This window comes from Melozone crissalis, unplaced genomic scaffold (assembly GCF_028551555.1).
Source record: "Melozone crissalis strain CALT ecotype California unplaced genomic scaffold, PUWL_Pcris_2 ptg000120l_1, whole genome shotgun sequence".
Lineage (NCBI taxonomy): Eukaryota > Metazoa > Chordata > Aves > Passeriformes > Passerellidae > Melozone > Melozone crissalis.
Window position 1 is genome coordinate 6,279,403 of NW_026535896.1, and position 21,975 is coordinate 6,301,377.

Below are 21,975 nucleotides of genomic sequence, written 5' to 3' on the forward strand. Positions count from 1 at the left end.
TACACACGTTCCCAATTTAGTGTCATCTGCAAATTTACTAATAAAAGACTCTAAGCCCTCATCCATGTCGTCAATAAAAATATTGAACAGAACTGGCCCCAGCACAGACCCCTGAGGGACACCACTGGTGACTGGTCGCCAGCTGGATGCAGCACCATTCACCTCCACTCTCTGGGCCCGGCCATCCAGCCAGTTCTGAATGCAGCAAAGGGTATTCCTGTCCAGACCACGGCCTGCGAGTTTGTCTAGGAGTAAGCTATGGGAGACAGTATCAAAGGCCTTGCTGAAATCCAAGTAAACAACATCTACAGCCTTCCCTGCATCCACTAGCCGGGTTACCGGGTCATAAAAGGTGGCCAGCTTAGTCAGACATGATCTACCCCTCCTAAATCCATGCTGGCTGGGTCTGATACCCTGGCCATCCTGCAAATTTTGCATGATGGTGCATAATATAAACTGTTCCATTATTTTGCCAGGTATAGAGGTAAGGCTGACTGGTCTATAATTGCCAGGATCTTCCTTTACACCTTTTTTGTGAATGGGTATCACATTGGGCAGCTTCCAGTCATCCGGAACCTCACCAGTTAGCCATGACTGTTGGTAAATGATGGAGAGTGGCTTTGCAAATTCATTTGCCAGCTCTCTCATTACCCTGGGGTGGATCCCATCTGGTCCCATAGATTTATGAATATCCAAGCATTTCAATAGTTCTATGACAGCCTCCTCTTGGATAATGTGGGGACCATTCTGCTCCCTAAAACCATCAACCAGCCCAGGCGGGCAGGTGTCTTGAGGGCAAGTCATCTTCCCATTAAAAACTGAGGCAAAATAGGCATTAAACACTTCTGCCTTCTCCTCATCTGCAAATACTAACTTCCCACCTTTGTCCAATAAAGAACAAAGGCTGGTCTTACCTTTCTTCCTATCATTAATATATTTATAAAAACATTTTTTATTATCCTTAACAGTAGTCGCCATTCTGAGTTCAAACTGAGCTTTGGCCTCCCTAATTTTTTTTCTGCATACTCTAGCAGCCCTCTTGAATACCTCCTTAGAGACCTGACCCTTCTTCCAACGCTGATACATCCTCTTTTTATTCTTGAGTTCCTCCAAGACCTCCTTTCCCAACCAGACTGGACGTTTACCCCGTTGACTGATCTTTCGGGGTACAGGGATGGTCTGTTCCTGCGCCCTCAAGATCTCTGTTTTGAAGTAAGCCCACCCTTCCTGAACTCCTTTGTTTTTAAGGGCTGCTTCCCAAGGGACGCTCTGAATGAGTCTCCTGAACAGGCCAAAGTCCGCCCTCCGGAAGTCCAGTGCAAGAGTTTTACTGGTGCTCTTCCTGACTTCACCAAGTATTGAGAACTCTATTATTTCATGATCACTCTGCCCCAAACGACCTCCAACCGCCACATCTCCCACCAGCCCATCTCTATTTGTAAATAGCAGATCTAACATAGTCCCTCCCCTGGTGGGTTCATCCACCAGCTGCAACAAAAAATTGTCCTCCATACATTCTAAGAATTTCCTGGACTGCCTCTTTACTGCTGTATTAAGTTCCCAGCAGATATCTGGTAGGTTGAACTCACCCACAAGAACAAGGGTTGATGATCTTGAAACATTGCCTAACTGCTTATAAAATAATTCATCTACTTCTTCTTCCTGATCGGGTCGACGATAACAGACTCCCAATATGGTGTTGGCCTTGTTGGCCTTCCCCTTAATTCTTATCCATAGACATTCAACTCCTTCTTCCTTTGTTTCAATTTCGATGGCGTCAAAAGTTTGCTTAATATAAAGGGCTAGCCCACCTCCTCTTCTTCCTTTCCTATCTCTTCTGAAAAGTTTGTATCCATCCAGTGTAGTACTCCAGTTATGTGAGTCATCCCACCACGTTTCCGTGATGGCAACTACATCATAGCTTTGCAGTTGCACCATGGCCTCCAGCTCTTCTTGTTGATTGCCCAAACTGCCTACATTGGTATACATGCACCTCATCTGGGCAACTGAGTTCACCCCTATCTTAGCCTTGCAATTCTTGGGCCTGTTTCCAGATAGCTCACCTGGTTCCCCTTCCCCCTTCAAACTTAGTTTAAAGCTCTCTCAATGAGGTCTGCCAGTTTGTGAGCTAAAATCCTTTTGCCCTTAACAGAGAGGTGTACCCCATCTGGTTCCAGCAGAGAAGATGCTGTAAAAGTTTCGCCATGATCAAAGAATCCAAAATTTTGCCTGTGACACCAACCCTTAAGCCACTTGTTGATGATACGGATTCTTCTGTTTCCTTCCTATGGAGACCATTGTGACACTGCGGAGCATTCTGGAGCCAACGGGCCATGGTGACAGTGCAGGCCCTTGTGGAACCTGTTACACTGTAGGCCCTTAAGGAACCAAGAGGAACATTGTGACCCTGCAGGGTATCATGGATCCCAGGGGCCACGGTGACACTGTGGGCCCTTGTGGAAACAAGGACATCTTTGTGTCTCTGTTGGGCTGCATGGTCCCAAGGGGCCAGTGTGAAGCAGCAGGGCTTTGTGGAACCAAGAGGCCATTACTGCATTTCAGGGCTTTGTGGAGCCAAAGGGCCATTGTGATCCTGCAGGGCACCATGGATCCATGGAGAGCATTGTGGCATTGCAAGGCCCCGTGGAATCATGGAGACCCTTGTGACCCTGCAGGGCCTTATGGAAGGAAGGGGCCATTGTGACACTATGGGAAGTTGTGGAACCAAGGGAATCATTGTTGCACTACTGGGCCCCAATGGAACCAAGGGGCCATTGGACACAGCGAGGCTTCATGGAAACCAAAGTCCATTATGGCACTGTGGTGCCTTGTGCTTGTGGAACCATGGAGACCATTAGGATCCTTAAGGACTTGTGTAACCAAGGAGCTATTATGACACCTCAGGGCATCATGGAAGCAAGAGAATCATTGTGGCACTGCAAGGCCTCAGAGAAGCAAGGAACCATTGTGACACTGCAGGGCCCTGTGGAACCAAGGCAACATGAAATAGGTGTGGCTGCCTTGGTCTCCCAGGGATCACCTGACAGGTCTGGCTGACCTTGGAATGTGGAAGGCCACTCCCATCTGCCCCTGAAACACTGAGGCTCTGCACTTTCTTTCTTATGGAAAAGAACTGTCCATCTTTTCCTGGCATCCATGGCCAAAATTAGGATTCCACCTCCAAATTTCTGTGTATCCAAGGATGTCTCCCAGACAAGAGCTCCCAGGACAGACAGATCTGGCTGGTCTTTGACTCCTGAGGGGCAGCCCTCACCTGTTTTCCAAACACTGGAAAGGGCTCTGTGCTTTTCTTTTTATGAAAAAACCCTCCTCCCTCTTCTCCAGGCACAAATGTTTTAGATTAGGACTCCACATTCATCAGTTCAAATATCCAAGGGTTGCTCCAAGCAAACCTTCCAGGACAGACAGGTCAGGATTGCCTTGGCCACTGGTAGTTGCTGTTCATCAGCTCCTGAAACATGGGGGCTCCGTCGTTTCCTTCCTATGGAGACCAATGTGACGCTTGGGAGCCTTGTGAAATGAAGGAGCCATTGTGACACTGCAGAGCACCATGGATCCAAGGGACCGTTGTGATACTGTGGAACCCAGGACATCTTTGTGGCTCTGTGGAGGATTTTATTAATGAGTGGTTAGCAGAGAAAGGCCATACTGACATAATGCCGCTGGTTCAGCTGAAAGAGGAAGGTCAGCATTCAGTAGGCTGTAAAGGGAAGTCAGCAGTCTCTGACTAAGAACCGTATGACCTTGCTGCAACATGAGGAAAGGGAGGTGAGATTAGCTCTGAATATCTGCAGAATGTAACAAAAGAATAACCATAAGAATGCAGAAGTAGGCGTAGTTGCTGATATGTAACTAACCAATCCTGAGCTCAACTTTTGCAATATGTATGAAGTTCATTATAAACGGTATTTAACCTGCTGTACCAATCAATAAAATCAGACCTGCGATGATCAAATTGATGTCCGGGTCTCCTTCCGTCGACAAATGGTGGAGAATGCAGGCAACCCCCTGAACGTTCGCTCTCTTGGATTATAAACGCACCACGGTCGAGGAAGTTGGGTGTGGGTCCTTGCAGCCGGGACGGTGCCGGATTTTAAAGCACCCTTGAGGATCACAACGGTGACTCAAGCCAACTACGTGCTGCAGGAGCCTGGAGAGCTGCAACAGCGTGCGCTGATATATAGGTATGGATAGGCAAGCGGCATACGATCTCTTCTCCTCATATTTAGAAAGGCGAGGAGTAAAAGGGATAGATTTAAAAAAGGAATTACCAGGGTTATTAGCTTATGGTCATTCTAAAGGAATTTTTGCTAATTCACATACAGTTCATGAGATAGCAGAGTGGAAAAAGTTTGGGGATATCCTGTGGGATACAGTGTTAGATGATGATAAGTCAGCAAAGAAATTTGGCAAGTTATGGTGGGTGGTGTATAATACGTTACTTCAGCAGGTCTCTGAGAGAAAGGCAGCAGAAAGGGCGACAGAAGCTCATAAGAGGAATATAGGGTATGGTCGTGAGGATGATCCCTTAGCACCTTCTGTAACTCAGATATTTATGCCTAAGGGTCCCCAGAAAAATGGTGTGGAAAATTTTCCCTTAGATACAGTGGAACCATCTGCACCCTTCCTGTTAGGGGGGGAGGGCGAGTCGGATGGTGGGGGTGGGAGCAAGCCAGCTTCGCCTCCGCCGCCCGCTTTGCCTCCGCCGCTTCCCCCGAGCGGGCTGGCTCCGGCGGGGGGCGTAACTTCCCCCGCGCGAGTCGACTCCGGTTTCACTGTCAGCTCCAGCGGGGGGGCCGCTTCCCCCGCACGAGCCGGCTCCTGCTCCACCGCCTTCCTTGTGCGAGAACTCGGTCTCTGTACCGAAGTGCCAGCAGCATAGCACCCTTAAAGAGTCAGATCCCATCCCAGGGGCACACCGTGATCTATGGGGGGAAATGGCTAAACAGAGGAGGGAAGCTTAGGCTGCTTTGGCAAAAGAAGTAATGCAGATGGGGGATGGCGAGGCGGTGGAAGTAGCTTCTAATCTTGCATGTCCGGTCACATACACACCACAGTATGATGCACAGGGGAACCTTACGCATAATATAGCGGAATATAATCCCTTAGATTGGAAGATGTTATTTCAGTTACGTTCTACGGTTAGTCAGTTTGGAGTAAAAAGTGAACCTGTTAGGCAAATGCAAGAGTGTTAGCTACTTTAGGGGCAAATTGGACCATTGAGGAGGCATTAGAGCGAATGGCATTAATGCCAACAGCTTCACAGGCATTTATAGCAGAAGCTTTAAAGGAATTAGGATTAGGGTTACAAAAGCAGGAAGAGTCTACTCAAAATCAGATGTTAGCTGCTCAGAATCAGGTGTTAGCTGCTCTTGCTCCTCTCCAAAGCGGCTCACTGGCGGTTACGCAAGGAGGCTCGAGACCGTTCATCAAGTGTTACCGATGCGGCAATGAAGGACATACGCGCCCAGACACAAGTAGCCGCCGTGACATCGGAGACACCAGCTGCTGCCGTAACATCACTGCCAGCAACAGCAGGGAGCCTCGGTTTGGACTTATCAGCAGCAGTAGACGTCACACTAATGACGAACCGGCCTGAGAGGATGCAAACTGGAGTAAAGGGTCCTCTTATGTTAAGTGGACAAAGATGTGGAGCATTATTACTGGGACGTTCCTCAACAACCATGCTGGGATTATTTGTATTGCCTGGTGTTATTGATGCTGACTATACAGGGGAAATACAAATCATGGTTTACACCCTTTATCCTCCGGTTAAATTAACAAAAGAACTACGCATCGCACAATTGGGACCACTATCACAAATGACATCGGGTATACCATCATTTACTGGGCAAACATGGAATTAAAAAGGTTTTGGCTCTACTGGTGTTACACTTTTAACTTTGTGGATTTACAAAATAGACCAAAACAAAAAGTGGAAATTACCCATGGGCATAAAAGCATAACCCTTTATGGATTATTGGATACAGGAGCTATTACAGCTTTTACAGATGCAGGAAAGAAATCAAGGCGTGCTGCTGTCACCTGGCAAGAAAAAGGACAATGGAAGCATCAACTTCTCACAGCAGACCCTGCAGATAGCTTACAAACTTTGGAATTGTTAGCAGTAGTATGGGCAGTGTCCAACTTACAGGAGCCTTTAAATGTGGTCACAGACTCTATGTATGTTGCCGGAGTAGTCAGACGAATAGAGGAAGCAGCAATTAAGGAAGTGAATAATAAACATTTGTATGAGTTACTGATACAATTAAGGAAAGCTCTACGAGAGAGAAATGCAGTGTATTCGGTGATTCATATTAGGAGCCATAAATGGTCTGAAGGTTTAGGAGAAGGGAATGAACGTGCAGACAAATTGGTTACCTTACCCATTGATAACTCTTGTCCTATTGATAAGCATACATTGGCCAGAGAAGCACATAGTAGATATCATCAAAATGCAAAAGGATTAGCAAGGAACTTTGAGCTGAGTTTGTCAGAAGCTAAGGCCATTGTTAGAGCATGTCCAACATGTAGTTATCATAATGGAGAAATAGGTTTAGGCATTGGAGTTAATCCTTGACGTTTAGAAATAAATGAGAAATGGCAAATGGATGTTACACATATAGCTAGATTTGGTAAAGTTAAGTGTGTGCATGTCACTATAGATACATATAGTCATTACATATGGGCTACTGCTCAGGCAGGAGAGAAAGCTATACATGTTATCAGGCACCTGTTAAGTTGCTTCGCTGTCATGGGAGTCCCAAAGAGTATCAAAACGGATAATGGTCGAGCTTATGAAAGTGCTAGGGTCCAGAAATTTTTGAATCGATGGTCCGTTAAGCATGTGACAGGTATTCCATACTCTCCTACTGGACAGGCAATAGTAGAAAGAGCAAATGGTACCCTTAAGCAGTATATTGAAAAGCATCAAGATATAAAGGACCCACAATCATGCTTGGCTAAGGTTCTGTATGTGATTAATCATTTATGTATTTTTGGGGAAGACGATACCCCCTCTGCAATTAAACATCACCCAAGGTCAGGTCAGGAAATTACTGAGGAAACAGAGGTCTGGGTTAAGTATAAGAACCCGAGTACAGGATTATGGGAAAAACCTGCAAAAGTATTATATTGGGGTCAGGGGTATCTTTGTGTTTCCTCACCTACAGGGCTTTTGTGGGTGCCTGCTAAGTGGACTAAACCTGGTTTTGATGCAGCCTCTGGTGGACTGTCTCACGGAGGAGGACAAGGAGCGACTGGGGAAGAAACTGTCCCTAGTCCTACAACCGCTGCTGCTACAGCTAAAGGGACACTCGAAAGTGTTGGACAGAGCACTGACACGTCACTATCGGACGGCCCAGGAGTTGATCGGTTTTATTGACTCATTATCAACTTTTCGTTTAACAAATCCAGCAAAGGCACCTTGCCTTGACTGTCACAATCCACATTGTGCTGCCTGGATAGCCCTACGTTGTGGGGGTTGTGATAACACTTTTTGGATAGAACAATCATTATTATGGGATTTGTGGTGTCACATTTGTAAGCACGAGCACACGTGGGGTAAAAGCTGGCAAGATGAATTAAGGAGACAAACAGGGCAAAATGCATATATAGCTTTAAATCTTTATGAGTCTCCTGAACAGAAAATTCTTGCTTATTATCGATGGGAAGTACAATGTGTTGTGAATAGAATTAAGGTTCAAAGTAAATCACGTATAGTCTCTGTAAGGTGTAGAAAATTAGTACCTTTAACGCAACGTTCGATTGTAGGGCCCTTCAGAGGAAATCCTGAAAGAGCACTAGACTGCTGCATTGAAAAGTTGCAAAAATTAAGTTTGCAAGTAACAGGACCAGTAAAGTTAGGAGCAGCAAAACTGAAAACTGATAAGAAAAAGAAGGCTAGAAAGGGAACGACCTCATCTAAATAAGGCTATTAGTGATTGCTAATTAGTTTTCTATGATTAGGGCAATTTCACATCTATGGGACCCTGCCTTGTGGGATGCTGTAGCTCCATGGGACCCTGCTTCGTGGCATGCTATAGGTGTTGAAGAACAAGAACAGCGATTACGAGATAAGATACATGTTGCATTAGAGAAGGAGCTTGAATTGGTAGCTGTATATAGTAAGAAAGCTGAAGAGGCTTTGCAATCACCACCATTGAACTGGTTGGATTGGATCACACAGACAAATTTTAATACTGATCCTTTCCTATATACACTTCCTTGTTACGTTCGCAAAAAGGATAATGATAAGTGCTATGCTTGGGTAGCTTTGCTTTGTGCTGATTGCAATAAGGTTTATTGGTATTCACAGAGGACAGAAGGAATTTTATGGTGTCACCCTTGTTTTGGGAAGTGGATTCGATATTCCTCCTGGTATAGAGCTCTTGAGCAAAGTACTGGTCTACCAGGAAGGTCAGGATTACAACTTTATGAGAGTACAGAACAAGTGGCCATAGCATATATAAGGTGGAAATTACAGCAAGTACTTAGAGAGCTTGAAATTACTACATCCTCACGCATCATAGCAGCTCGCTGTAAAGCTGATTTGCCTTTAAACTTACCTCACGCTATACCCGTAAGCAAGGATGCTAATTTGGAGTTAGACCAGTGTATTCAGACTAACTCAAGTTCATTTTAACCGTCCTAACAAACCAGGGAAAAGACAACAAAGAAAGGAAAAACAAGAGAAAGCAGAAAGAAAAATGAGGTTTGTTTTTATACTGCTCAATGCTGCAGCAAGGGAAGCAATAGGGATAACACATTTCAGTCAGCCAAGAGAAAATCTATGGGTAACACTTGCTAATCAAATTAATCAATCATCGCTTTGTCTTAGTCTTGGAGGAGTTACTAATCCATTTCGAACATGCCTGGTAGGACTTCCGGTGTGGTCTCCTGGAGAATTTTGCAGTTTAATAAGTAATCGAACTTTATGTATGTCTAACATGTCAAACATCACATTGCCAGTGCAGCAAGGGTATACTGCAGGTCAGAGTGATGGCTATCGCCAATGCTTACTAATCCAATCACTTAACACCTCTTTGCATTCTCCTCCTGAAGAATTGGATCTTTTTGGAAGTACAAACGCCAGTATGCCTAACACTAAAGCTGGAGGATAGTTTAGTTTCAAACCCTTGGAGTTTCAAAATTTAAATCAACCTAAAGAAACATGGGCCACCGTAGATTCATCCCTGAATTTGAGTGAATTCTCTCCACAGTATTACAGTCAATGTAACAGTACAAAAATCACGGCACCAATGAAATTATCTACAGGAATATTTTTAATTTGTGGAGACAGGGCGTGGAATGGTGTACCAGCTAAACCACAGAGTGGACCCTGTTATTTGGGAAAATTGTCATTGTTTCATCCTAATGTGCCTTTGCTAATGCGGTTGAGTCAAAATTCAAATAGAAAGAGGCGTAGTATACATGACTTGGACTGCAGCCAGATAGGAGATCCAAAGTTTTGGGGTACATTCAGGCAAGTAGTAGTTTCAACTATTTTGCCAGGAGGATCTGCCAATAAGGCTATGAATTTAGCAAAGCAATTAGGGTGCTGGGCAAAAAATGAGCTAAACCAGACATCCCAAATTCTAGACATGTTAACTGCAGATGTGCAGAGTGTTAAACATGCTGTTTTGCAAAATAGAGCTGCTGTAGATTTTTTGCTCTTAGCACAAGGGCATGGATGTGAAGAGTTTGAGGGAATGTGTTGCATGAATCTGTCTGATCATTTGGTGTCCATTCACACTAAGATAAAAGAATTGCAACAAGGACTTCACAATCTCAAGGAAGAAGAAGGTTTAGGAATTGACGAGTGGCTTAAAAACTTAGGACTTGGGCCATGGCTGAGGAACCTTGTGATCTATGCTATAGAACTACTGGGTGTAGTTTTACTCTTTTTGCTTATTTTGCCTTGTGTCTTTAATTGTATTCAAAACATGGTCAGTCGTATGATAGCAAAAATGCAGACTAGTCTTCTTGCTCAAGAAGAAAACGGGGGAAATGTGGAGGATTTTCTTAAGAGTTGGTTAGCTGAGAAAGGCCATACTGACATAATGCCACTGGTTAAGCTGAAAGAGGGAGGTCAGCAGTCTCTGATTCAGTGACTGCTGACAGGCAAGAATGCCGGATGACCTTGCTGCAACATGAGGAAAAGGAGGTGAGATTAGTCCTGAATATCTGCAGAAGGTAACAAAAGAATAAGCACAAGAATGTAGAAGCAGGCGTAGTTGCTGATATGTAACTAACCAATCCTGAGCTCAGCTTTTGCAATATGTATGAACTTATTAAGAACTGTATTTAACCCGCCATATTCGATCAATAAATCGGACTTGGATGAACCAATTGGTGTCTGGGTCTCCTTCCTTCGACACAAACCAAAAACCCCTACAACCTATAACTCATAAAAAATAACCCTGTAACTAAAATTAAACACAAAAAACCCCAAAAACCAACCGTAAAACCAATCCTAACACAACCCAAAACCAACTCCCACCACAAGTTACTGGAAGGTCAGGTGTTAATCCTTTCAATACATCAATCCTCCATTGAGTAAAAGAAAAAACAAAATGCAAACATATTAAAAAACACTCATCAAAGTCAGTACAAAAGAAAGGCAATCCCAAATAAAAAACAGAAGAAAAAATACCTTATTCTTAAATCTTAAATCCTCCTATAAACTATGAAAAAACCCCTCTTTTTTATGGCACATAATATTATTAAAAAATATTCAAATTAATATCAAACAAAAACCTACATGCTAAAATAAACAACTGTTAAAATTACTGTAATTTCATTAGAAGTTTAAAAAGTAAAAGAAAAAAATCATAATCCAATACCCTCAAGAGAAGAACTCTATTCCAGAAGATAAAAATAATTTTAAAAGTAAATAACAAAACCTTTTACCTTTAAACAACTCATCTTTAAAACAATACCTCATAAGTCAGCATGGCCCATCAACAAGCAGTAAAATGGCTTGTAGCAATAAAAGGAACTACACAATACCTAAGTTTCCCAGACAACTGTATTCATGACAAAATTAAGAACCACAAAAAACCTATATTTTCCTCCTGTAAAAAAACTCCTTAAGTTTAACATGAAAAACTTCTCTCCCAAAGTAATCTAAAAAAAGGACTATTCTGGAAATAGCAAACTAACTAGAAATTTTAAATTTAGTTACTTCACATTGTCAGAAAAAGTTCAAAGAAAAAAGAGTGTACTAAAGAGTTTATTTTAATTCTTACTACTTTCTTCTTCTTTAATTTATTTTTAATTAAATTTTCTTTTTACCCTTTTAAAATTTTAAGCCTACTTTGCCTTTCTTGTAATCCTATCTCACAATAAAATAAATACAGAAATATTTAATCGGCACTAAAACCCACAACACTCATCAATACATTAATTAAGAAATCTCAAGATTAGAAAAATCTTAAATTAACAAACCAAAACCACTACAATATTGTAATAAAAATTTTGCCAAAGTTTCTCTGATTTTCTAAAGTTGCCAGCAAAGGCTGTTTGGTTGTTCTGAGTGCCCGAGAACCTCCTGTTGTTATTTTCCAGGGAGTCCAACTCAGAGGACACATGCAATTGTAATTCCTTTTAAATCTCTCTTCAAGAGAGTTGTTTGGGGGATGGGAGTCAGGGCTTGTCTGTCCTGCTTGGCACAGCCCAGGCAGGGCTTTCCCAGCCACATTCCACACTCCATTTCCCAGCTGGAGCCACTGGTGCCTCTGAGTTGTGCTGCCCCAGCCCCAGGGACGCTCACCTTGTCTGCCCATTCCCCCACAGTCTCTGTGCAGGAATGGCCTCAGTGGGGGCTGCTGACATCCTCGGCAACTTGGAGGCTGCTGCTGAATTTTCCTGCTCCAGAGGCTTGTTCAGCCTTCAGCTCTTCAGTGCAGGAATTCAGTGGCCCAGGGCTCATTAACATTCAGAACACCTTAACAAGCCAAGCGCCTGGGAATAATTTGATTTTAATTTTCAAATCCTTTGTGTTTAAGTAGTTCTCAGTAGTGTATTCAAAGTGAATACATGATATTTAAAAAGACAGCCAGAAAATATTTTTTGGGGCCTGTTTAGTTTAGTTTTGTTTTCCTGTTAATTCATTGCTATGTGCAATCTCCAATTGACAGTGAATCCGAGTACCTCCTCATGCAGTTTGACTGGGAATGAAAATCAACACCTTTCATGGCTGACAATCAATCAGACTCTGTCCCTACCCCCATCCCATCATTTCCCCCATCCATGGCTGGCACTCAGAGCAGCCTTGTGCAAATCTGAGCTCCCTCCAGCCCACACTGGACCTAGCCAACAGACCACAGTTGAACAGGATACTACGTAATAAAAATTACACAATTAAAATAGCAATCACACAATTACAAACTCTTCCCTGATCTATGTGCAATGTCCCAGCAGTGTCTGATGAGTCCACTATTCACAACTGATTTACATACTAAAATTAATTTTTGACAAACGTGGTTCTTTGATAGATATAAACACGATTAAGTTCTTGTATCAGGATTCTTGACCTGGACTGAGGACAGAACAGCTCAAACAATTCCTGATTTGCAATTTTATCAGTGGTAGATGGAGAAGAAAGGTCAGGCTGCTCTTGGTGTTGAGGAAATGCTGCAACCAGCCTGACTCCTTTCATCTGCTCATGCCCTGGCTGATCTCCCCTCTTTCCCCTTCCACCCATTGGCTTTTATCTCCCACCAGGCCACCTGGTGAAGAGCCTGGCTCTGTGTTCTCCATCCCCTCCTCGCTGGCACTGCCAGGCTGGGATGAGGAGCCCCTCAGCCTTCCCTGCTCAGGGCTGGACAAGCCCAGCTCCCTCAGCCTCTGCTCACAGCCCAAGGGCTCCAGCCCCACCTTGGAGACCCTTCCCAGACCTTGCTCAAGCTGCCAGACATCTTTCCTGCCCTGGGGAACCCAAACCAGGCCACAGTGACCGGGAGTCACGATCCATCCTTGGTGTCCTGGTCACACAGCCTTGGCCCCTTGTCCCCTTGTCAGGCTCTGGGGTGGATCCTGTGGAACATCCTTTGGTGGAGGCTGTGGCTCCAGGTGGGCTGGGGAGATCTCGGGGGACAGGGACCCTGCTGGGCATGAACAGCATTGGACTTGTTGGGAGAAACTGTGAGGGGGAGCTGGGGCGGAGTGACCAACCCAGTGACCTGACGCAGCCCTACTGGGATGTCACACAGCCCCTCTGTGATGCCACAGCCCGCTCTGGGATGTCTCAGTTTGCTCTGCGATGTCATACCTCTAACCTGTGATGTCACAGCCTGCTCTGTGATATCACAGAGGCAGTCTGTGATGTCATAGCTGCTCTATGACCTCATATACCCCATTCTGTGATGTCATAGCCCACTCTGTGATCTTCTGTGAAATAAGGAAGGGCAGCAACAAAACTTCTGCACTGGAATTAGGAAGAGCAGACTTTGGCCAGTTTAGGATGCTGATTTGGGGAGTACCAAATCAGGTCCTGATTCTTTAAAGGGAAACAGCCCTTAAAAACAAAGGGGTCCAGGAAGGATGGACACATTTCAAGAAAGTAACCCTAAGAAGAAGGAGCAGCCTCTGCCAGTGTGGCAAAAGATGATCTAGTGAGGAAAATGACTGGCTTAGCTGCCCATTCAGGTTTTGTGGGAACCCCGATGTAAAAAAGGACCAGCAACTCAGGAAGTGTTTAAGGATGTCATTATGTTATCCGAAAGAAAATTAGATACGTAAAGCTCAATCAGAACTTAACCTGGCCCATTCTGTAAAAAAATTTTAAAAAAAACTTTGTATAAAAAAGTGTATAGCAAAAGGAGGGATAAGGGAATATCTACTCCTTATTGGATGTAGTGGAGAATATAGAAACTAAAGAGAAAGAAGAGCTGAGCTACTTAACACCTTGTTTGTCTCAATTTTCAATATTAGGACAGGCTGTTCTAAGGACAAGTGTTCTTCTGAGCTGGTAAATGGGCACAGGGAGCAGAACAGCCCCCCCTGTAATCCAGGAGGAAGCAGCTGGGCACCTGCTGAGCCACTCAGATGCTCACAGGTGTATGGGATCGGATGGAATCCATCCTAGGGGCATGAGGGAGCTGGGGCATGAGCTCCCCAAGCTGCTCTCCATCATTTACCATCAGTGCTGGCTCAGCAGGGAGGTCCTAGAGGACTGGAGGTGCCAGTGTGAGCCCATCCCCAAGAAGGGCCGGAAGGAGGAGCTGGGGAACTCCAGGCCTGTCAGCCTGACCTGGGTGCCCAGCAAGGTTCTGGAACAGATCACCTTGAGTGCCATCACAGGGCGCCCACAGGATGGCCGAGGGATCAGAGCCAACCAGCATGGATTTAGGGGTGGCAGGTACTGCATGACCAACCTGGTCTCCCATTATGACCTGGTGACCCATCTGTGGATGCAGGAAAGGCTGTGGATGTTGTGTGCCTGGATTTTAGCAAAGCCTTTGACACTGTCTCTGACAGCATTCCCTGGAAAAGCTGCAACCCACGTCTTGGGCAGGTTCCCTCCTCGCTGGGAGATTGAAGAGCTGGCAGGAGGCTGGGCCCAGAGAGTGGTGGGGATGGTGCTGCACCCAGCTGGTGTCCAGGCACTGGTGGTTTCCCCCAGGGATCTGTGCTGGGCCCAGTCCTGTTTAATATCTTCACTGATGATCTGGCTGAGGGGATTGAGTCCACCATTCACAAATTGCAGATGGCACCAAGCTGGGTGTGAGTGTGGATCAGCTGGAGGGCAGGACAAGAAGACACAGCCTTAAGCTGCACCAGGGGAGGGTCAGGCTGGGCAATAGGAAGAAGTTCTTCACAGAAAGGGTGAGTGGGCATTGCAATGGGCTGGCCAGGGGAGAGGTGGCAGAGTCACTGTCTCTCTCCAGTGGCACTTAGTGCCATGATCTGGGTGACAAGGCAGTATTAGGGCATTGGTTGGACTTGATCATCTCAAAGGTCTTTTCCAGCCTATTTGATTCTGTTATTCTGTGATGATTGGGATATTCTGGGGCAATTGTGATACTGCAGGGCCTAGTGGAACTAAGAGGACCATGGTGACACCGTGCAGCCCCACAGAACCAGGGGTCCACTGTGGTGCTCTGGGGCCAAATGGACCCACGGAGTGCTCCGTGACACTCTGGGTCCTCATGGAACCACAGAGACCATTGTGACACTGCAGGGCCTTGTGTAACCAAGGGGTTTCACCATTTTGGCACTGCAAAACCAAGGAGACCATAAGGGGGACTGCAGGGCCCAGTGGAACCAAGGGGACATTGTGACACTGCGGGGCCTCATGGAACCAAGGGGACATTGTGACACTGCCGGATCCTGTGTAACCAAGGGGCCACTGTGACACGATGGGGCCCCAAGGAATCTGGAAGAACATTGTGACAGTGTGTGGCCTTGTGGAAACAAGGAGTTCATTGTGACACTGAGGGGACTTCTGGAACCACAGAGACCATGGTGACAGTGTGGGACCTCATGTAACCATAGGGGCATTGTGACACTCTGGGGCCTCATGGAAACAAGGGCCCACTGTGGAACTGCAGCACCAACGAGAATATTATGACACTGTGAAGTCCCACAGAACCAAGGGGTCAACTGTCACATTTTGGGGCCCTATGGAACCAAGGAGACCAGTGTGACAGTGCAGGGCCTGGTGTAACCAAGAGGCCATTGTGACACTGAGGGGCCCCATGGAACCAAGGACATCTTTGCAGATGACACCAAGATGGATGTGAGTGTTGATCTGCTGGAGGTCAGAAGGGCTTTGCACAGGGCCCTGGACAGGCTGGATCCAGGGCCCAAATCCAACAAGGCAAGGTTGAACAAGTCCCAGTGCCGGGTCCTGCCCTTTGGCCACAACAAGCCCTGCAGCACTACAGGCTGGGGACAGAGAGGCTGGAGAGCAGCCAGGCAGAAAGGGATGTGCAGGAACTGATGGACAGCAGGCTGGACATGAGGCAGCAGTGTGCCCAGGTGGGCAGAAGGCGAATGGCTCCTGGCCTGGATCAGGAATGGTGCAGCCAGCAGGAGCAGGGCTGCTGTACTCAGCACTGATCTGTCCCCAGCTCTGCACACAGACATTGCTGCTGCAGCTCTAGAGAAGGCAACAAAAGGGCATGTCTGCAGAAAACTCTGCTGGGAGATCCTTTAGTTCTATTAAAGCCACCAACAGTGCAGCTCCTCATTGACACAGTCAGTGGCCACAGGGCAGGTGGAGAGAAAAAAAATGAAAAATGGCACAAATAATTATATTTATTTGTGGACAAGATTTAAATAGTAAAATAAATAGATAAAGAACCACCAAAATGAAACCATCAAGAAGTATCAAAGAGGACTTTTATTACATGTTATTTGCAGAAACTGGCCAGCAGTTTAATGCTTCTGAAACCATCCTGTCATCAGTCTCCACACTGCAGCCTTGAGCTCCTGGTTCCTCAGGCTGTAGATGAGGGGGTTCAGAGCTGGAGGCACCATTGAATCCAGACCTGACACAGCCAGATCCAGGGATGGGGAGGACATGGAGGGGGGCTTAAGATAATAAAATGTACTAGTGCTGAGGAACAGAGAGACCACGACCAGGTGAGGGAGGCAGGTGGAAAAGGCTTTTTGCCATCCCTGCACAGAGGGAATCCTCAGCACAGCCCTGAAGATCTGCACATAGGAAAAAACAATGAACATAAAACAACACAATGCTAAACAGATGGAAAACACAAGGAGCCCAAATTCTCTGAGATAGGATTTGGAGCAGGAGAGCTTGAGGATCTGAGGGATTTCACAGAAGAACTGGCCCAGGGCATTGCCATGGCACAGGGGCAGGGAAAATGTATTGGCTGTGTGCAGCAGTGAATAGAGAAAGGCACTGTCCCAGGCAGCTGCTGCCATGTGGGCACAAGCTCTGCTGCCCAGGAGGGTCCTGTAGTGCAGGGATTTGCAGATGGACACATAGCGGTCGTAGCACATGATGGTCAGGAGGAAATACTCTGCTGACAGGAAGAAGAAAATCAGAAAGACTTGGGCAGCACATCCAGTGTAGGAGATGGTTCTGGTGTCCCAGAGGGAATTGTGCATGGCTTTGGGGAAAGTGGTGCAGATGGAGCCCAGGTTGCTGAGGGCCAGGTTGAGCAGGAAGAAGAACATGGGCATGTGTAGGTTGTGGCCGCAGGCTATGGCACTGATGATGAGGCCGTTGCCCAGGAGGGCAGCCAGAGAGATGCCCAGCAAGAGACAGAAGTGCAGGAGCTGCAGCTGCCACATGTCTGTCAATGCCAGCAGGAGGAAGTGCCTGATGGAGCTGGTATTGGACATTTGCAATGCCTGAGCATGGGGATCTGTAAAAATGTAAGCATGGAATAGTTGGGTTTGGAGAGGACTTTAAATATCTCAGCACAGCTTGGGGGCACTTTCCTCCCACTGTCTGCCCAGAGCTCTGCTGCCTGGAGCTGTCCCTGCAAGCAGCTGCTTCCCTGTGCCCAGGGCTGAGCCCTGCCAGTGCTGCCAGAGCCCAGCCCAGCCCTGGGGGCTCAGCTCTGCCCTGCAGACCCCTCCCAGCTCTTGCACTGCCCAGTGGCAGCTCGGGCTCTGCAGGCTCTGATGGCTCTGTCAGAGCAACCCTGAGGAATCTGGAAAAGCGACATTGATGCTGCCTTTGGGGTCCTGTGCTGATTGCTGTTGCTGCCTGGTTTATTCAGATCACAGTGAATTTAATTTTCCAACCTTAACTTGAGTGATGAATATCTATGTGTAATTTCCAACCCAGGCCAGTCGATTAAAAAAAGCAGGATTTTCCCTTTTCTGCAGCCCCTGCTTCACTATGCTCCCTGTAAAATCTACTTGGAAATATTCTGCAGTCAAATGCCCTGCTGGGAGCAGTCCTGAACAATGCAGCATCCTCCCCACACAAGGAGAACACTTCCAAGCCTTACCAGCTGTCTCCTCCCACCCAGATCTTGTCCCCCAGTGCTGGGAGCAGCTGCCAGGGCTGGCTGAGAGCTGTCCCTGGCAGGCAACAGAGTCCCTGCCCCAGCACAGCGACCTGGGCTGCAGGACCCTGCTCTGCAGGACAGCCCTGAGCACCCCTGGCTGCTCTGCACAAGAGACAATCAGAGAATGTACTCACAGGGTCTGTAGGCAGTGGGATGTTCCAGCTTTAGGAGATGGCTCCAGGAACTGCAGCTGCATTGTCCTGCAGCCAGAGGTTCCTGTGCCAAGGGCTGGCAGTGATTCTGCCCCAGGAACCTCTCGGCGCCTTCCCAGCCCTGACTGATTGAAGCTCTCTGTGCCTCTGTGCTGTGCCCAGGGTGGCTGCAGGCAGAGCCCCAGCCCTGCTGGGCTGTCAGAAGAGCTGCTCATCAAGAGAAATGTGCTTTTGAAACTCTTCTTGGTTACCAGGAGCTGCCTCTGTGCCAGGAGCCCAGCCCAGCTCAGCAGCACAGACACAGCACAAGGACTTTAATGAGCCTCTGGGGCTTTGTGCTCAGGCCCTGAACATCAGTTCCTGAGAGGGAGCTGAAGAAACCTCTCCAGAGCTCCAAGTCAGAATCTAACTCAAAAGTTTCTTGGACTTGTAATGGGTCCCAGTGAGGGACATGACTGAGAAAGTGTCCCCAGGCCCCAGGCAGAGCAGAGAACTGGAGGCAGTGATGACAGGTGGGGACAAAGAGAAGCCAAGTCTTGGTGCCCTGGGGCACAGCAGCAGAGTCTGTGCCACCAAGAGCTGTGAGGAGACACCTTCCTGAGGCACTGGGGCCTCCTGACACAGCCCCAGCCAGGCTGGGCACTGTCAGCCCCTTGTCCTGCCCTCAGAATCCCCCCCTAGCCCACATCCCTGTAGCCTCAAGGATCTGCTGGAAGGAGTCCCTGGGGAGCTTTGCTCAGGAATGGCCCTTGAGGGCTCCTTAATGCTCCTTGTAGGGACTGCAGGTTTTTGAAAGGACTTTGGGTTTGGCTTTTGCCTTGGAGTCTCTGAGAGGTTTGTGCAATCATGGCCTCCAATTATCTGCTGTAGTGAGTCCCTGGAGAGCCTTTGCCAGTAACAACACTCACTGGGGCACATTAATTCTTCAGGGTATTTCAGTCTGTTTAAGGTACTTGGTGTTTCCCTTTTGATACAGACTCTGTGAGAGGTTTGTGCAATCATGGCCCCAATTATCTGCTTTAATGAGTCCCTTGTGAGCTTTGTACTGACACTCAGTGGTGCCCATTAATGCCTTGAGATACTCAAGGTTTTTAGGGTACTTTATGGATTTAGGAATACTTTTAGGTACTTTTAAGGTGTTTCCTTCCCACACTGAGTCTCTGAGAGCTTTTTGTACCATTCTGGCTGCCAATTCTCTCCTACTAGGAGTCCATGAGGAGCCTGTGTTGGGTATCTTTCTTCTTTCTGTTTTGCAACAAAGATGGCACTGAAAGAATTTTGTAAGACTTTCTAAAAGCATCCAAACAAACATTGGACATTTAACAATAAAACAACAACCGCTAAGAGAATGAATAGTCCTGTCTTAGCTCGACATCATCCAACCCTTTAGTCCCTTGGATTCGAAGAGTTGTTTGACCCAGTCTTTGTTTTTGACTTGGAGCTTCTTGAACCCTTCCTTCAGTACCTGAATGCTCTTGTGGATTGACTCACTGTGGATGGAGAGGTTCATGCAACACATGCCCTCAGAGTCTACACTGCCATGGCCATGTACCCAGAGTAAAAACTCTGTCGCTGTTCTGCAAGGTGGCATGTCTGATGGCCTCTATGTCTGAGAGCAGGCCACTCAATGTGAGGGAGGTAGCATTGGTTTGCTTACTTAACAGGCACCCAACATGGTCTAATTGTCCTAAAGCTTTAGCTGCAGCCACCCAAGGCAGTCCACATTGGGGGTGCTACCATCCAATACCTGGATTAAAGCTTACAAAGCCATCTCTTTGATATCATCCAATACTTCTCTCAGGACACCTGCTGCTTGATCATCTGGTAGGCTGTGTTGTCCTTCTGCAGCCAGATGATTGTTTGTCAATTCCGCCCTTGCCTCATTATTAGCATAGTCTGCAATTAATTGATTTAGTAAACACTTCCATCCCCTTTCCCAAAGGGTGTATTCTGTAGGTGACACCAACATGGTCATAATATATTTAAATCATATGAGGTTGAGACATGTGCTGTAAACATGGCCCTCATTAGTCCATTAAAACAAGGTAAGTCCTTCCTATGGTCTTTAGCTGCCCTACACAGATCCTTGATTTCCCCTCAAACCAATGGCTGATAGCTAGGATTCTGCCCCCTTTTTTCATAACATACCGGGGCAGCGAGGAGTTTCGAGACTATTTGCCAGTCTCCTTTCTTAACTGCTTCTTTCTGGATCCTTTCCTGGGGATCTTCTGGGGTTGAGGGGCAAGGTGGCTCTGGGGAATCCAAACTGTTTTTTAAGGAGGAAGAATAACTTGGAGGAGAAACATTTGGATTAGAAATAGTGTGACAGTTGGGCTTAGTATCTGTGACCATGGGGTTATATTGTTGTCGGAGGGGGAGGCAAAGGGCACTGCCATTTTGTCAGGTGTTGGAGAGGAAGGGTCTTGATTTAGGACGGCATACCCCTGGGCTGGCATTCTGGAGGCATGGCCCAGGCTGAAGGTGGAATGATTGAAAGTGGGGGTGTGACCTGCAGTTCTGGGGGTGGAGTCTGGAGGTTCATTCAGGGTGGAAGAGAAGGTTGTGGTAGTAGCAAGTGGAGGAGCCAAGATGGAGGGAGGATGGTCAGGCTCAAGGGCATCTGGAAAAATTTTAATGATCCACTTCACAACTGATTTTTATTTGTTCTTTGAAGATATTTGGTCATGATCAGTAAGAATTAACTTAAAGCATCCCTGTTGCTCCTTTCTACTTTGGGAATCTGGCTGCCCATTTTTCTCTTTCTCTGCCTTAGGTGGAACAGCCACTGGAACATCCCAAATCAATAATGGCACGTGGGTGCATATTGTAAAAATGCAGTGGCAAAATGGGCAATAATTGTCCTGCGTTTCCCTAAACCCACCTGCAATCCTACGCAGGTGAAACCGTCATTGTCCCTGGGGATCCTGGCTGAGGTCCCTCAAAACAATGATGAATCTGCCAGCCTGACATAATCCAAAATCCCGGGGAGCACTGGTCTATCCATCAGCTAACCACTCTGATGTGACTAAATGTCATGGTTCCTGTTCGGGCGGCAAAGGTCGCAATGAGGGTGGCTGTGACAAACCTTTCTGGTTCCGCAGCTTCAGGGCAAGGGTGGTGAAAATGAAAAGAAGCAGATGCTGGGGAAGATGAAACAGGAAAGCCTTATAAATATGATTGCCTGGCAAAAGAATTTGAGAATATGGAAACTATAAGTGAGATTGAAATGAAAGCAAGCTTTGAGACACCAAGCCTTAGTGACTGGACAACAGGCAAACAATAGTATGGCCGGCTGAAGGTAATCTTCTTTTGATGAAACAATACCCTCTGCTTGCAGACAGGTCCAAGGGTCAGAGCAGACCCTACTAGCTTGGCATAAGGGGCCCAAAGAGTAGTTTTTAGGTTTTAGAATGTAACACAGTATGGTAATGTATATAGGCTGTATGTAAATGCTATAAGATTTGTATCTTGTATTATATTGTTTAGCAAAAATTAGAATATGCAGCACAGAAGAAGATTTATTGTATAGTAATGGGAACTCCCCTCCTCTTTCAGGCATCCATTTTGGGTGTCTCTTTCGATCTCCTCTTTTGGGCCTGCTCTGGGCTGTGGCTGGCAGCTCCAAACAAGGTCCCTGCACCCACACCCTTTGCAATAAACCACAGGTTCCGAGACGTGGCTTCAGAGATCTCTCATCTCCGTCCATCCCAACCGTCCTAGCCCCTGATGATCCTACAAGCAGGATCAATGAGTTTGCCCAAATAGAACTTTTGTAACAGGGTGAAAAACAATAAACATGGAGAAGTCAA